Source organism: Notamacropus eugenii, chromosome 2 (genome assembly GCF_028372415.1).
Source record: "Notamacropus eugenii isolate mMacEug1 chromosome 2, mMacEug1.pri_v2, whole genome shotgun sequence".
Lineage (NCBI taxonomy): Eukaryota > Metazoa > Chordata > Mammalia > Diprotodontia > Macropodidae > Notamacropus > Notamacropus eugenii.
In genome coordinates, this window is record NC_092873.1 from 59,151,561 (window position 1) to 59,167,413 (window position 15,853).

Below are 15,853 nucleotides of genomic sequence, written 5' to 3' on the forward strand. Positions count from 1 at the left end.
GTTTATCATTTAAATATTTTTGAATTTTGAACTTTTAATTTTAAGACAAATTAAACCTCTAAAATGAGCCTTTTAAGTTGGATAGAGGATTTTATGTATATAAATGACATTTTAAAATTCTTTTGAAAATTGAGATAGGTGGCAAAGGAAAATGAGATTTTTGAGAGCAGGGACTGTGTTTTTTGCTTTTCTTTTGTGCTTAGCACAGTTCCTGGCAGCATGGGCATAGAAGCGCTGAAAAAAATACTTGTTGACTGACCTACTGTGGAACTGACAAACCTGGCTTTCCTCCTGCAGCTACCGGTGAGGCAGCCACTGCCGTGTCTACGCTGCCCTCTGGTGGTTGAATCTGAAATGGCAGTTGCTCTCTGCTTTCCCTCCATCTTTCTCACCTGGGACTAAGACGGGGGTGGGAGATTGGGATTTGGGGGTGAGGGAGCTGGGCAGGCTTGTGGAACCCAAGAAAGAGCCCTGCCTCTAAGTAGCTTCTTCCTAGTCTAGAATTCACTTTTAGCTATTCATTTTCCTTTGGATTGAGGCACCATCTTCTTTTAAGATGCAAATATCCAGATTAACCCGTTAAACCAGTTAACAGCCATTGACGTCTTAGATGTGAATACATTTGTCAAATATTCTACTTGGGTGCTGAAAAAAGTGACCAGACAGAAACCAAATGTGACTCGTTGGTCTTGTTTTGCATTTAACTTTCCATTTAAATTATATTTTTCCTGTAGATATCCTTACCAACTACTTTGGTGGCTTCCAGAAGACAGGGCCTTCTTTGCCTCCCTCAAAGATGTGAGTATTGAGCTCTGGGGGTCTCAGTTTCCTTTTCTGTAAAATGAGGGGGAAGGGGCTGAACCACATGACTCCTGAGGTCTCTTCCAGTCCTAGTCCTATCTATGATCCTGTGATCTGTCCATATGTCTACCTTTTCCACGCTCCAGAGCCCAGTACTAGCCTAGGGAGCCTCCCAAATTCCAGGTTCAAAGGCCATCTTGCTTTGAACAAAACCAGGAGGGATTAACATCTTCAGTGGATAACTATAGGGGATGGCCTCTGGAGGCTGGGGAGGGAGGGAGGGAAAGGGGCAGCCAAGTGATGGTGAGCATACCTCTGGAGGACCAAGACTGGCACCTAAGGCTCCTTGTCTCTGAGGCCATCTGCCTACTTATGGCACCATGCTGCCTCAATAAATATCAGATTTAAATGCAATATGAAAGTCAGTCCTTGAAGCCGGTACAGGTATTTCACCTTGATTTCAGTTGAAGGGATCATGTGACCATGTGTGATGGAGAGGCTGATATTGTTTAATGAAAGGGTCTCTGGCTGTAGTGCTAGAAGGCACAATGCTTTGGAATGCTGAGCCAGAACTAAGAGGGTATATGGAGTGACCTTTTCCCTCCTCTCCCTTTCCTGGGCAATATCTCCTCCCTTCTGTGGTGCAATAGATAGAGTGCTGGACCCCAAGTCAGAAAGACCTGAGTTCAAATGTGGCTTCAGGCATTTGCTATGTGGCCCTGGGCAAGTTACTTAAACTCAGTCTGCCTCAGTTTTCCAACTCCAAAATGGGGGTCCTGTTAGCACCTACCTTCCAGGGTTGTTGTGAGGATCAAAGGAGATCATCCTTGTAAAGTGCCTAGCTCAGTGCCCGGCTCATAGTAGATTCTTGTGTCCTTCCTTTCTTTGAACTGCTCCTGAGAGTTGGGATCAGTAGAGGCAGCTTTGTTATCAGCAGCTGTCTCCCACGAGCTCCCATGATGGCCCTGAGGGCAGGGCCTCCTCTATCTTGTTGCGCTTAGTCTTTGCTTATCTTAAGCAATGAACTTCCCAAGATGGAGGTATCCAAGGGAACGTGGGAGTTTGGGAGAGCCAAAGATCCCAGCAAAGGTCCTACTGGTGGGCAGAGCAGTAGCAGTGGTCCCCAGACCAACAGTGACTAAGAGCAGTGGAAATGGAAGCAGACAGGTGCGGAAAGTCATTTCCAAAAGAGAGCAGTAACTTCCTGGAGGGTGACCGCTCTTGTTGGAGAGAAGCACCTCTTAGGAGCTCTAGAATGGCCCCAATCCCCAGCCGGGAACTGCACACAAGGAATCCAAGAAGGGAGAAAATAACTGCCAGGCAGGAGATGGCACCCAGCATCTTGGAGGAAAATACATTGTAACAATTACTTTTATGGCACCTTCTCAGTAAATCCTTTTTTAAAGGCTAATGGAGTCTGACTGACTAATTATTCATGGGGAGCACTCCAGTGGGGGCTCAGAAGATACAATACTACTACTACTACTACTACTACTGAAATAGCTACCATTTATAGAGTGCTTTAGAGTTTGCAAAGTGCTTTACAAATTTTATCTCCTCTGATCCTTACCATAATCTTAGAAAGGAAAGTAGGTGCTCTTATTATCCCCATTTTATAGACATAGGTCAAGTGACTTGCCCAGGGTCACACTGTTGGTAGAGTCTGAGGACTGATTTGAAGCTCTGTGCCCAATGGCAACCCCTAGCTGTCCCAATGGAAGAAGACAATACAAGAAAGGTGGTGAAACGGGGGTGGGGGTGGGGAGGAGCTATGCAACTGGGGGCCATCAGAGTTGAATCCAAATGTGCAACTGATGAAAAGTGAAGAGTTGGCGGGGCTTGGGAGCCCTCTTTAAACAGGGGCTTTGGGAGGAGTTATTTGCTTTGCCCTCTTGCCCTCCAGAAAGCCCAGCCTGTCAGGGCTTCCATTTTAAAGATAATGAAACTGAAGCTTAGATTGAATTAGTCACTTCCTAGTGAGAATGAACATCAGGAAAATGGACCAGAACAGGCAGTGTGTGTGTGTGTGTGTGTGTGTGTGTGTGTATGCACACAGATATATATTATATATATATATATTTCATTGTCCATAAGTGAAAAGGACTGCTTGGCAATGATGGGAAGGGAGTGGAACAGAGAAGCCTTTGGTCCAGTAGTGAGCTCCCTGTTACTGGAGGTCTTCAAGCCAAAGCTGGGGATGGTGTAGAAGGAATTCTTGACTAGGGGGCCTCTGAGGGTGTTCTGTATTAGCACCAACCCTCCATACTTGCCCCACTCCAATGTTAACTTTAGCTCTCCTATTTCCTGTTAGCCTTCCCTTTGACCTCAGTCTTCTCCATACCTTTTCCATATTCCTGGAAAGAGCCTCTGAAGGCAGCAGTGGTCAGGACAAGAAGCTGCCCTTTTTGAAGTTTCAATGATTTCCTTTGTGAAGTTGAGGCCAAGGTGGGGCTCTTGGCTCCTCATGGGGCCTCCCTTAGCTCCTAGGGAGAGAAGTGGGCATCAGGGCACCCCCTCTGCCAGCCTTGCCAGCCCATTCCCTTTAGATCAGTGCGTCTACGTGGCATCTGCCATGAGATCCAGTCCCCCAACCTCCTCCTCATTGTCTGGGCACCCCTAAGGGCCCAACGGAAGCCAGCTGTACACTCAGACTTATGTTCATCAGCAGAGAGGTTCCCACCCAAGCTGGTATGCACCCACTCCTGCACAATGACTCACTAGCTGCTGGTTCCTCTCACCCTCTGGGAGAAGGAGTGGAAAAGGGCCCCTGATTGCTCAACGTCATCCCAGTGAGTCACCTACCAGGTGACCATCTTCAGCTGCAGTGCCATTGCCAAGGCTGAGGCCTCAGGAAGGGTACCCATTGCTCCTGGAACACAGGGGAGACTAGGGGAGAGGGAACAGAAGTATCCCCAGATTTTCCAAATGTATATAGAGAGTTCCCTCAGACCCCCAGGAATCTGAAAGAAAGATGAAGGGAGGGTAGCCTGTGTGGGAAGTGCTGGTGAGGTCATTGGGGAAGGGAGAGTGTGGGGGAAGCCTTACATCACAGTTACTGGGCCTCAGGCTGCTCCCCCACAATTCACCAATATCTTTCCAGAGAGGTCAAGGCTAAACTGCCTTGGGGCCTCAGGCCTTCCACAGACTCTCCTCTCACAGGATATAAAGTCAAACGGGTAACTTTCCTGAGGAAGGCAGGTTAGGCTAGGTTAGGAAAAGGCTAGATCTGGAGCCAGTGAACCTGGGTTCAGATCCTAATTCTGACACTTACTACCTGTGTGACCTTGAGTAAATCTCTTTGGGTCTCCTCTTTTTTAAAATGGACTGGACTCCATGATCCCTAAGTTCTCTTTCAATTTCAGTTCCAGTTCTAGCTCTGTCACTCACTACCTGGAGTACCTTGGGAAGTCACTAATACATGCTGGGCCTCAGTTTCTTTAGTTGTAAAATGGACTAGACAAGAAAAGCCCTTTGGTGTCATTCAGTTGTGTCCAACTCTCCGTGACCTTACTTGGCAGATACTGGAGAGGTTTGCCGTTTCCTTCTCCAACTCATTTTATAGATGAGGAAACGGAGTCGAACAGGGTTAATTGACTTGCCCAGGGTCACACAACTAGTCTGAGGCTAAATTGAACTCAGGAAGATGAGTCTTTTTGACTCCAGCTCCCATTCCTGCCTGACCCACCCCCATCCCCTGACACTCCATGCACTATGACACCACCTAGCTGCCCAGATAACCCCAAGTTACTTCTAACATGATTAAACATCCCACTCTGCTACTTATCACCTGTATGATCTAAGGCAAGTCCCCTCCTTGGGCCTCAGTTTCCTCCTGTGTAAAATAAGAAGATTGGATTAGATGACCTCTTAGATAACCCTTCCAGCTGTATGATTGTGATCCTATGACCTATTACAGCCCTTTCCAGGTCACATGTACTTGTAGTGTGTACATAGAAACACTGAGCCTCCACACCTGGGGAGACCTGGTCACACTATTCCTCAGCAAACAGAACAGTAATGAGCAGCTTTCACATGGGTGTAAAACGTTGTTCCTCCACCACCCTCATTTTATCAGTTCAGCAATGTTTAACCAACTCCACCCACTTTTACCGGTGTGTCACATTCCTATTTCTGCAAAACACACTCAGGAGTTCATGTACAAGGTCAAATGCACCAACATGACAGAAAGGAGGGAGAGAGAGAAGGAGAGAGAGAAGGAGAGAGAGAAGGAGAGAGAGAGAGAGAGAGAGAGAGAGAGAGAGAGAGAGAGAGAGAGAGAGAGAGAGAGAGAAAGGGATGACAGGCAAGGGGAGAGGAGAAAGAGAGAGAATTCTTCCTCCAGAGTCACAGAGATGGAGGAAGATATGAAATACAAGGACAGGGGGAAAAAGAAGACTCTAAGGGAAGAAAAGACAGTAATTGTATTAAGTCACTTCCTTCACCGTTAAGTTTCTTCTAGGACCTGGAAATGTGGTTAGGGTTAATGCCTGAAGCCCCAAAGGGTCAGAGGGTCTTGAGAGGGACAGAAATGACAGTTGGTCTAGATTTTTATAGTTGTGTACCACTAAGGATAACATCTTTTCTAAGTATGGGAAAAAAGAGGTTAATACAACAAACAATTTCTAGAAAATATTCAGTATAGTAGAGGTTGTTCTTTGTTTTTTAACATTATTTATTTATTTTTAACATTCATTTTTTTAAAACTTGAGTTCTGAATTTTCTTCCTCCCTCCCATCTCTGCCCCACCCATTGAGAAGGCAAGAAATGTGATATCAATTACACATGCAAAATCATGCAAAACATTTTCCATATTAGCCATATTGGAAAAAAAAAGTGTAGCTGTGTCTTTCACAATTGATCATCATATACTATTACTGTTACTTTGTACAATGTTCTCCTGGTACTGCTTACTTCACTTTGTATCAGTCCATGTAAGTCTTCCCAGGTTTTCCTGAAACCACCCCACTCATCATTTCCTATGGTACAATAGCACTCCCTAACAATCATATGCCAAAACTTGTTCAGTCATTCCCCAACGGATGCACATCCCCTCAGTTTCCAATTCTTTGCCACAACAAAAAGAGCTGTTACAAATATTTTTTATACTTATATATCCCTTGGTCCTTTTCCTTTTTCTTTGATCTCCTTGCAATACAGACCTAGAAGTGATATTGCTGGGTCAAAGGGTATGCCCAGTTTTATAGAGATGATTCTTTGTAATAAACACCTGGATTTATAGTATACTTCAAGATTAGATTCTAAAATCAAATAAAGTCAAATCTCAGTATAGTCAAATGTTATTAGCCACGGAATTCCTTCCAGTTTCAAAGTATACTTTAAAGCTCAATTTTCAAAACTTATATCTATATGATATTTTCCTACTCCTTTTGATATCAAAACTGTATCTGTTCTTATTGATTTTTTTTGGCAAAGATACTAGAGTAGTTTGACATTTCCTTCTCCAGATCATTTGACAGATGAAGAACTGAGGCAAGCAACTTTAAGTGACTTGCCCAGGGTCACACAATTGGTAAGTGTCTGATTTTTTGTTTTTATATCACCTTCATTTCTGATTATATTTCTCTCTACCCCCTGTTCCCAGATTCTTATAACAAAGAATAAAATAGGAAGAGAGAAAACACAGTTTACCAAACTAACCCACGTATCAATAGCATCTGATAACTTACTCAGTATTCCACACCCAAAGACTCCCACCTCTGTAAAAAAGAGAGGGAAGCACCTGTTTTTCAAATCTTCTCAAGGGCCTGAGAAGCATTGTGGGAAGACCAATGCAAAGTGAAGTAGGAAGAGCCAAGAAAGCAGACAACAACCTAGGGAGTAGCAATATAGAGGTTGTTATAATTATATAGCAATCCGTGGGTTTGTGTTGCTTTGGACACATATGGGCTAGGTGACCCTGGGTGAGTTCCTTAACCTCTCAGTCCTTTCTAGGCAACACTCTAATACCTGACATTGGAGGGAAGCTCCTGGGTTGCATTGGCAGAGGGAGTTTCCTCATTGGGGGGTGGGGGTGAGGGAGGCAGTCCCTATGCCCTGCAGTGCTGGACTCATTGTGTAGACTGTTTTCTTGTTTTTCTGCCTACTTCACCTTGCATTGGTTCACACAAGTTTTCCCATGTTGCTTCTTTGCATTTTTCATACTTATTGTTTCTTACAGTATGGTCATGTTCCATCATATTCATGTAACACAATATGTTCAGCCAATTTCCAATCAACAGATGTCTGCTTTGTTTCCGGCTCTTGGTTAACACAAAAAAATGATGCTATGAACAGTTTGAGGCATATGGAGCCATTCTGTCCATCACTGACCTCCTTGGGGTCTGAGTTTGAAAGGGATCTGTGGTCAAAAGATCCATACATTGAAGTCCATTTCATGCCCCACCCCTTTTTTTAGCATAGTACCATATTGTTTATCAGAGTGGTAACCTAGCCATTTAAGCAAATGAATTCTTCCCATTTTAGAGACACTAATCAAGATAAAGCTTTAATTTATCATTGTTTGTCATGGAATGACTTACCAATGATACTATAACTTGAGTTACAAAATAGCGTCCTTGAAGAGACAACAGATGAGTCCAGTTGAGACTATGGCCAATGGCTTTGTTATTTGTTGTTTAGTCATTTTCAGTCATGATTTTTTTGGCAAAGATACTAGAGTAGTTTGACATTTCCTTCTCCAGATCATTTGACAGATGAAGAAACTGAGGCAAGCAGCTTTAAGTGACTTGCCCAGGGTCACACAATTGGTAAGTGTCTGAGTCTAGATTCAAACTCAGGTCTTCCTAACTCCACGGGCAGTGGATAGAACGCTGAGGCTGGAGTAAGGAAGATTCATCTTCCTGAGTTCAAATCTGGCCTCAGATACTTACTGGCTATGTGACCCTAAATACTTAACCCTGTTTGTCTCAGTTTCCTCGTCTGTCAAATGAGTAGGAGGAGGAAACAGTAAACCACTCCAATATATTTACAAGAACACACCAAATGGGATCACAGAGAATTGGACATGACTAAAAGTGACTGAATAACAACAACAAAAAACTTCCTAACTCCAGGTCTGTCACTCTATCCACTGGGCTACCCTGCTCCTAACCAAGCATGGTGATGAGAACGTTGATGCGGTTACACATAGACTCTTGCTTCCCTCATTCTGGCCCTCTCCCTTCCTTAATGCAGCTGAAGACATTACTATTTCTTTTGTCTGCCACATCCCACTGTTGACTTATCAAGAGCTTCCAGACCCCTGAAATGCCTAGTCACGTCTCTCACGTTGCGTACGCGTGAAGTTCAATTTGTGGATCTACACAGAGAATTGTAGAGTTAGGTCTGTTGTGTTTAATCTTACTCCTTTTACTGCACAGTCTTTTGGGAGCTCAGCTCTGTTATTCAGAGTAGTAGCTGTCTTTCCCAGAATTGAGACTGTCCCCATGTGATAGGGGTGCATTTCTAATTGGCATGCATAGTAGGTACTTAAAAGTTTTCTGACTAATGGACCTTTGCCTTCATTGAAGTCATTGACAAAAAATATTACAGGATTCAACCAAAGGGCCACAGTTGAGGACCCAGAGGGCCTCAATGCCATGGTTCACCACCCCTGGGTCAAGACAATAGAGCAGATCACAGGGACACAACACCACAGACTGCCCTCCAACTATGCATTAATGACTATTTTTTTATTATAGTGATTCAAACAGTTCTGAATGTAACTGTCTGTTGTATCTTACAGCCCCTATCTCTCCTTCTTGGCTGGAGGATAACAAGAAAAACTTTGTATAATGTCTGCCTCAGATATACTGGGTATATTACACACCCCTGCTCTGCTAGCCCAGGAAGCTTGACAAAAAGGGAAGCAAGGTTGCCCCGGCTTGGCCAGCTTCTGATGAAGTCATGCTGGCACCTTATGATAAAGACTTCTCTTTCTAAATCCTCTTGTAAGAAGAGAAGTAATCTGAGCGCAGCTGGAGGGAGCAGGACAAAAGTTACCAGCCCCGCCCTAGGCCTTCTGGGTTACTAAGTGAAGTTTTGGTGATTTGCATGATAAATGTTGGGGGTACATGGAAGTTCCCCTGAACTTATCCAACTCAACCTGACCATCAAGTGGACCTGGGAAGATTCCCACTGAGGGGGAGGAAGAAGGAATACTGAACCTGAGAACATTTGCCTGTGCTAACTGGGTGTTGCTGTGAATCTAACTCACAAAAGAGCTATAAACACTCCATGAGGGAAGAAGCCACTTAACAATGTTGATACAGCGGGAAAGTAGATGGTTCCAGTAGTTCAGCTGAGAAGTAGTTTAGCAGTGAATCTGTGGAGAAGGTAGTCCTGCAGATGAAAATCCAGCTCTATGGGGAGAGCCACGCCTTGGGAGCATAAACTGCCTCAGCAAGCATCCCCACTGTTGTGAGTGCCTGGGCAATTCATGAGGCATGCTCCTGTATGTATGGTAGAGTGTGTGTGTGTGTGTGTGTGTGTGTGTGTGTGTGTGTGTGTGTGTGTGTAGCTTTCTTGATTATTTACCTCATATTCGATTTTAAGTAACATCCTTTGCTTTACTGTGTTTTCTTCTTGTTTTGGGTAGATTCAGTGGAAATGAGAACTCATGATTTATGGATTATGAGAAGGAAGCTGAGTGCTACTCTCATAAGCCATGATTTTAACCACATAATTTTGCCAGGAACTGAAATCATTCCCACTAATCGATAGTTTGCCAATCCTATCCTGCTCCCTTTTCGTGAAAACCAGGATAATTCTTCTCCAACCCTTTAGTGTCTCACCCATTTTCTGTGACTTTTCAAAGATGAAGGTTGTGGCTCAATAACCACCTTTGATAGTTCATTCAACGCCCTGGGCTGTGTTTCATCTGGACTCATTGACCCTTGGCCTCAGGCATCTATAGACAAATGCACAAAGTATGCATGACAAGCAGTGGTCTTGAGATTCTAATCCAAGGAGACTCTTTGGACCCCAGTGGTATTACATGTGTCATGTGGGTGAATCCTCTTCTAGGGACCATTGCTTGGAGCACTAGCTGATAATCTCTATTTGGCCCCAGTCATCATGTGGAATTTAGGGTCTGCTTTCAGTTGTGCAGGACCAAGGGGCTTGTGCTAGAAGGTAATGAAGTCTCATAATTGACCACATGACCATAATAGCTGATGACTTGGGGTTTGCAATGAGAGATAATGAGAAATTCCCTGAGTGGCTGTTGAGCCAGAATTCAGTTAGTATACAAAGAGGGGAGCCTGCCACTCACTCACTCTCTTTCCTTCCTGGAGGCAATTGGTCTGAGCCTCTTCCTGAGAGCTGGATTGGAGAATGGCAGCTATCTTCATTCCCTTACCCAGTCCTGGTGGCCTTGAGCACATGGCCACCTCTGTCTCTTTGTGGAGTTTTTTTCTTTCCTGATCTTTGGCAAACAAATATACTAAGTTGGAAGAGTCCAAGAACCTTGTAAGTTCTGAAAAATCCACAGATCCTAGGAAGGTGCTAAGTAGTACCTTTGATGTTCCTGAAATGGCAATGACTGATGGAAAGAAGGAAAAGAGTGGTGGAAGTGCAGGTCACTGCTGATTTCAACCTATAGAAGGGGAACAGCTCCAGCAAGCCAGTGTCTGGGAGGCCCTGGGCTGGAGGGGTCAAGGAAAGCCTCCTTCAGGAAGCAGGGTTTGAGATAGCCCTGGCCAGAAAGGCAGGAAATTGGGACCAGGACACCTAGAGAGAGAGACATGGAGAAAAGCTAGTTGGAGAAGTGTGGTCATAAGGAAGCTGGCAGTTTTAGGACAAGTATCCTCTTATGCCTGAGAGGAGTGCCATTAAAAAGCCCTTGAGGGGAGCTGCAAGGGGATTCTCTGAAAGGTGAAGGAATTTCCAGAAGCACCAGGAGTTGTGAGTGAGCCCTTTATCATACACATACCTTATGTGTGCTTTCCAAAGTAAGGTAAATTTGTATGGCCAAAAGATGCCGAGTTGACTTGGGTTTTACTGGTTCCTTCCCTCCCCTCTCCTTCCCTTCCCTTCCCTTTTCATCCTTTCCCAAAACCTTAAATCTACTGCACTCTGAAGCTGGGACACCAGTGGGCCCTTGCCTAAGGGCTCTTCTGGACCCTCCTAGCTTTACAATGATTATTAATAGTAACTGTTGCTGTTTCCCACCCAGCCTGATGTCTTCCTTTTTCTTGGCCTCATTAAAAGGGGCCATGCCCTGGCTACTTCTTAAACAGGCCTATTCAACGAATGAGAGTTACCTCACCCTAAATGAGTACCTGCAAAAAACTTGGCCTAAAGGGCCCAAGGTTTCCTGGGTCATCTCCAGTCATCCTGATGAATATCTGGTCACTGGATTCAGATGGCTCTGGAGGAGAAATGAGGCTGGTGACCTGCACAGCCCTCCCTCACTCAAAACAAAGTCAAATGCAAGTCATGTCATCATTTCTCTGATGGCATGGTCTTCTTGGGCAACGAAGGATGAACACAACCTTATGTGTGCTTTACTACCATTGTACTCAGGATCTACTCTTCTTATGTCGTAGTGAGAGAGTGAGCCTCAAGTCTTTGGAGAGAATTTGGTACCAACTGTTCTTGCATCTTAGTAAATGCATTTGCTAAAATCTGAGTCCACTGACTGATTATTAATAGGAAGCACACCAGAGGGGGCTCAGGGCCTAGAATTGTAAAAGGAGCCACTGACAGGGTTGCCTCTAGAATTCAAGGTAGCTGCCACATTCCACTGTACAAGTTCAAGTTTATGGTCCCAGAGATAATGCTATACCTGCCTGTTCTCTTGTCCCTGACCCAGAGCAGCTGGGACCAAATGTTTTTGCCTTAGTAATTTGCTGCCTGGATCTAGTCCCTGAACTAGATTCCCATCCCCACCCACACTAATGTCATGAGAGAGGGAGGCAGAGTCCAGAGAGGTCTCAGGTCCCAACCCATGTTCCGTGCCAGCTGCCTGGTCTTTGACCCAGGCCAGCTGCTCCCCAGCTCCAGATTCCTTCCCTGTGAGTCTCCTCTTCAATAAGTCAGACATGACTGTAAAATGATTCAAGGACAACAAATCTCCTGTAGATTCCTGGCTTTGGCTGAAGTTCTTCTGTCCCAGCTTTGCTCCTTTCTAGGCAGGGATAATGGGCTGGGTCCTAAGGCAAAGCCAAGGTCAAATTCTGGGGGTGGTCCCTTCTTAGCAGACAAGATATCTCCAAAGGGGGTGTCCCTGAAGCTGAGGATGCTTCTTTTCTGGGCTCCACTTCTGCTGCAGCCCTCCTCAACCATGATCTTCAGAAACAATCTGGACCAAAGCTGGGGGGCCAGATCACAGATCCACAGATCCACAGGATTGATAGAGTCACAGGATCACAGATCACAGGATCAGAGATTCAGAGCAAAAAGGGCCTGGAGAAGCCATCTAATCCCACCCCTTTTCCTGTACAAGGACACCAAGGCCCTGGAAGGTTTTATAAGTTGTCCAAGGTTTCCCTGGTAGGCACTACCAGACTTGGACCACCAAAGGAGGGAACTGTGGGAGATCAGTAGTTCCTCCCCTAACTCTTGCACTGGGATTCCAACTCCTCATCCCTCCTCTCTTTTACCTTCCCTCCTCTAATGAGAGCCCTTCCTATTCCTGAACTTTGCTGCTGCCAGCCAAGGTTGGGCTCAGTTCAGGCCAGTTAAATGTCTAAGCAGCTGGAGGCAGGACCCCCTGAGATGCTGCTTCAGGGCTAATCCTCTCTGCCTCCATTACCCCTTTGCATCCCTCTTTCCACTACACTTCCTTGCCCATTCCTTTAGGGCCAGCTGTTGGGTTATAACACTTAATTAATTTAAGAACCTAACTGCATTTTCCCTAAGGGCCTTCTGGAGACAACATCCCAGCCTTCCATAGCTAATACCTTAGTAGGTTTAATGTCAGGACTTTCAGAGCAGGTAAAAGAGGTAAAAGAGGACTCGCCAATGAGCAGCTGCTGGACCATGTATGGGCTGGGTTGGGTTGGGTTTGTTTTGTAGGGGGAGGGTAGTGGATCTCATGAATGCTTCTCAGATGGAAAACTTGACAGTTTAGCCAAGGCCTTCCAGAAGCTGGCTTGTGGAGCTGTTCCCCTTCTACAGGATGTCCTCATTCTGCCCACACCCTGCCAGTACCCACAGCCTCTGCCCAGGAGAGGAGTAAGGAGGAAATGAAAGAGCGGAGGGGAGGCGGGGGGGAGAGAGAAGGCTGAGGCCCAGTCCCCACTCTGAGCTGGAGTCCCTTTGGGTGGTTCTGATCCAAGGGCCAGACCAAAGCTGCCCACCCTCCTTCCCAATCAGTCTGTCCTAGCCCATTGGGTTGAGGTGCTCCTGGCACAATCTTGTGTTCTCTGAAACTGGAGTAGATCAGAGATCACAATCAGAGACAAGAGATCAGATCCAGGGGTGCAGGGACTCCAGCACAGCTGCCCAGACTAATTTAAGGCTCCCTGAACCCCTCTAATAATCCCAGAGATCTCCCAGAACTCAGACTTGTGCTTTCCCTCAGTTAGCTCCTGCCCCTCCCGGGTGGGGCAGCGGTCCCAACCTCCTGCCATCCTTACCAGGGCTATCTCAAGTCTTGCTTCCTGAAGGGGACTTTCCTTGACACTGCCAGCCTATCAAAAGCTTTTCAGAGACTGGTAGAATGTGTGAGCTGCCATGTGCACAGGGTCTAGGAGAGGGCAGATTCCCAGAATTCTGGAACCTCAGAAATAGAGGGGACCTGGAGGCCGGTGGGGTAGACCCATTCCTGAACCAGAATCCCCTCTTTCCCATAATGGTACAGGAGCTGTCCAGCTGCCTGCTCACCTCCAGTGGCTGGAGTCTCCTAGGCAGCCCAGGCCACTTTGGGAATCGAAAAAGTTAGTGGGAACTCTTGCTGCCTCCTGGCAACTCCCACCCTTGGTCCACTTCTGTCTTTTAAGGCAAGGAGAACAAAGTGAGAGGCAGAATGGTACTGAGGGTAAGTTACTTTACTTCCCTGAGCCTCAGTTTCCTTATCTGTAAAATATAGAGGCGACACTGGATGCCTACCAAGGTCAAGGGGCTCAAGCTTGCTCTTTTCTGATCTACATTCTTCTCATATAGTTGTCCCCTCCAATCCCTTCATATCCATTTTATGTATATATATGTATATACTGTCTCAATAGAATAGAAGTGACCTGAGGGCAGGTACTATCTGCTTTTTGTGTCTGTTTCCCCAGGATCTAGCAGTGTCTGGTGCATAGTAGGTACTTAATAAATGTTTTTTTAATTGACCTATTATTTGGGAGACCAGTTTGGAGAATCCTGGAGGTATCCTGGGCTTGCGGTACTAAGAGCCTAAATACTTGGGGGCAGGGTAGAAACAGAAGCCCGGGGGATGATTAAAAGGATAATGACAAGGAAGGATGAGCCCAAGCAGTAGCTCAAAGCTAGTGTGGTATGCTCAAGGAGAATTTAGAGAAAACTGCAAGTATTCCCACATGCCCCTTAGGTGCTGTTTTTCTGGCACATCTGGTACCAGTGTGAATGGATGAAATCCTTTTGATCTGGGCTGCTCCCCTGGGGTTCATGGCTGACTGGATCTATCTAGGGGCATTTGGAGAAGGTTGGTTTATAGGTAGGAGCGGGCAAAGAAAGAGAGATAGAGACTGAGAGGGATGCAGAGACAGAGTCAGAAGCAAACAGAGAGACAGAGACAGAGACAGAAACAACATTAGAAATATCTATAGATAGGTAAGAAAGATAGGGCCAAGGGGAAAAAGGGACACAGAATTAGAAACAGACATACATAACGGAGAAAAAGCAGAAACAGGAAATGGAGAAACAGTTTTAGAGCAGACACCCATGGCAACACTAGAAACAGCGGTGAGGGCCTTTGGAAAAATGCTGACCCCCAAATGAAATCCTCCACTTCCCCATTCCCTCTTTACCTCAAGCAGAGAAAGAGAGAAATGTTTGAGAGCTTGTCTCTTACTAAAAAGAATGAGTTGTAACAAAAAAACTGGGAAGGTGAGTTCCCATTGATTGAATAATCTACCATGGTAGATAAACAGAACAGAATATTATTGTAGCGTTAAAAAGGGTGACCACGACAAATTCAGAGCAAAGTAGGAAGACTGTTATGAACTGAGGTGGAGTGAAGTGAACACAGCTGGAAGAACAAGGATGTTCTGTATATGGACTCAGGAAGACCTGCGTTTGAGTTTCACCCACCTCTTATACTTATGAACCGTGTGACCTTACACAAAACATTTTGTTTCTCAGTGCCTTCATTTCCACATTTGTAAAATGGGGGTGTGTGAATAAAGGTAGCTCTCCCAGGGGTTGCTGTGAGGCTCAAATGAGATAAGGTCTTTAAAGTACTTTACAAACCTTAAATCATTGTAGAAATGTTAACTGTTATCCTCTCTTGTGAGAGGTATAGGGGAGGCATAACTTCTTTCCCCCAAAACTGCAGTAGCACTTCCACCTTGGGCCAAGGTGCAGCTAGATCTTGGGATCAACTAGCTGAACCACTGGTTCTTTCTTCTGCTTTGTAGGTTTTTGTTTTTTGGGGTTTTTTTTTTTGTAGTTTTTTTTTTTGCAGTCTGATCCTAGGTGACTGAATAATGTTCCTAAGATGTACTGAACACGTTCAGTTTGGTAAGCAGGTAGCCTTATGTATGCGAGAGGTTGGGAGTTCTGGAGTCTGTTGATTGAAGCTGACTGGTGTGAGGAGATTTTCTGTGTAAAAGATCATTCCTGACTGATGAGAGGCTGAGCTCAAGCCTTGTCCTGATTTGCCAGAAGGCAAGGACAAGTATTTAATTGGACAGTGCAAAATCAAGGTGAAATGTAACAATGTCTATTCTGCAGTTCCTCCAGCTGCTCTGTGTTCCAGTTTTTATGACTCAACCTCTCACTAGCAGGTAACAATAGTTATAAATTGTAACTATTTGCTTACCTTGTCAATATATCCTGAGTCTTTTGGATCTTTTAGCATTTCTTCTCTTCATAGGAAATAAATATCTCCTGCATACCAGATTTACCTTGTACATTGAATGTTGAA